Below are 2,241 nucleotides of genomic sequence, written 5' to 3'. Positions count from 1 at the left end.
TGCACCTACATATGATGTGTGTTTAATTATGCTCCTGTTGTGCAGACATGAAATCAACTTGACTGACCAACATATACCTTTAATGTCATGATAGCAATGATGGGATAAATTGTTTGGTAATGTTATTATTAATATCACTCAAATGAATAACTGCAGTCGCTGCCTTAAAAGCTCTGGAAAAGGCACAAGCTTTCGTCAGAGTGGTTGACAAGGAGCCACAGTTCGAGTGAAGAGGGTCATTTCGGCTGCTCAGAGCACCGCTGGCAGTCTAAGATTTATCCACATTGGCACTTAAAAGTGTGCTGTAGATTTAGTTCTTTGAGGAAATAATTAAAAAGCATATTTCTTTAGAATAATACAAATTATAATGTTTAGCATCTGAGCAATAACCTTCAAGTGCAGCTAAGGCTGATAGGAATTCATTGGTTTTGAGTGTTGAACAAGTGCAAAGTTTGACTAATGCTCTCATCTTGGGACAATGAACATCTACCAATTTATTGGTAGATTGGTATCTATTAATTAAAGTGAGACTATGTAACTGTTGCTGCACGGCCGCCATTGTGGCCGCAAGTAACAATTATAGGATAATGACACATTAGATTTCACTACATTTACCAAGATCCTCTTCAGTCAGTTGCTTTAAAGACACACTATCATAAGATGAGCTGACTGAGAATGAGTGGAAAATATCTAACATTTGCTAGCAGTAGCCACCAAAAGTTACTGGTTTTACCAGACCAACAGCAAAATTATTATAGAAATGAGCAAGAGGGTGTTTCATTGCTGATGCTAATTCAACTTCGTATTTTTAAGAGGAAGAATGTCATATTTCTTCTTCTTCAAGATCCATACTTGAAATATTTGTCACGATATTTCAGTATCGGACTGACAGATCAGCTAACTGAGACTTTATCAGTGCTACATGTGAGGTGAAAAATACATGATATAAAAAAAGACAATTCACTCTTACAATTAGAACACCCCGATTGTCAAAAATGTCATCAGTTCATTCACTAACACCGACATCATTCTGCTTTAGTGCACCATAATTACACAAACTATACACTATAATTACAGCACACAATCAGCTCGTCCTATTATAACACGCAACCTTGAAGGAATTGAGGTTAGCGATGTTCTAGCTGCAGCTCGACAAGAAATGTAGCCTTCAGCATCAAGGGTGAGCAGTTTCCATGCAGAAGCAATTCAGCGTAGAGTAGTCACAGCTAACTCACTAAAATAACACTCAGTACACAAAGCAGCACATTCGCCATCCAAGCAGGAACAGATATGATTCTTGATGGTTGAGTTTGTGTCTTGAACTCAAAGCTCTCCCCAATCTAAAGGCTTATTTAAATTACATGTACTGTATGTTTCTTCTATGCGATGACAGTGGGGCAGAACTGTGGCTCGTGGAGGGGCGTCCTAGTCGATAAATGCATACCATACAGCCACAATTTCCCTGATTTGATTCCAGCTGGGAAGGTTTGTTGCATATCATACTGCGCCCCCTCTATCTCTCTCTCTCTCCACATAACCTGCCAGTCACTGTCAGCTATCGAATAAAGACAAACCAGAAAAACCCTAAAAACATGTTTATTGTCTCTGGTTCTTTCTGTGTGGGGCATTTTCTCCCCGAGTTTGTGTTGGTTTCCTCTGGGTTCTTCTTCTCACAGTCCAAAAACATGATCCAGAGGAACACAAATCCATGGTTTAATCATTTAAATGTTTTGTCACGATCACATAATAATTGCATGATCTCGACACAACACAGACTGTAACAATACGGGTATTGAGACTGAGCCTTATTTCTACTGATTATAGACAATTTCCTTATCAGAACGTTGCACATTTTAATCTTTTGCTCATGACAAGACTTAATGTTTGAGATGCTTAATCATTTTTTGTAATCACAAGAAAACAAAGTTACTTCGAAAATTTGATGATCACAAGAAAACACATAATTAATTGCAAGCCTAGCCTAACCAGCTTTTCATAACATGTATCTCGGATGAATTGTAAACACTACATCACTAAGAGGAAGGAATATATTTGTTACTCCTGTCATAAACTGGCAACCTGTCCTGGCTTTTGCCCAAAACATGCTGGCACAGACTCCAAACCCCCCTGTGACACCGAATTCGACATAAATGCAATTAGAGACTGGATGGATGATATCACCTGCAATTATATGAGCGCTTTATTAAAAAAAAGTTACTTACCTCTCTTGGTCAGCACTAC

Source organism: Thunnus maccoyii, chromosome 15 (genome assembly GCF_910596095.1).
Source record: "Thunnus maccoyii chromosome 15, fThuMac1.1, whole genome shotgun sequence".
In the NCBI taxonomy this organism is placed as follows: Eukaryota; Metazoa; Chordata; class Actinopteri; order Scombriformes; family Scombridae; genus Thunnus; species Thunnus maccoyii.
This window is presented reverse-complemented; position numbering follows the sequence as displayed.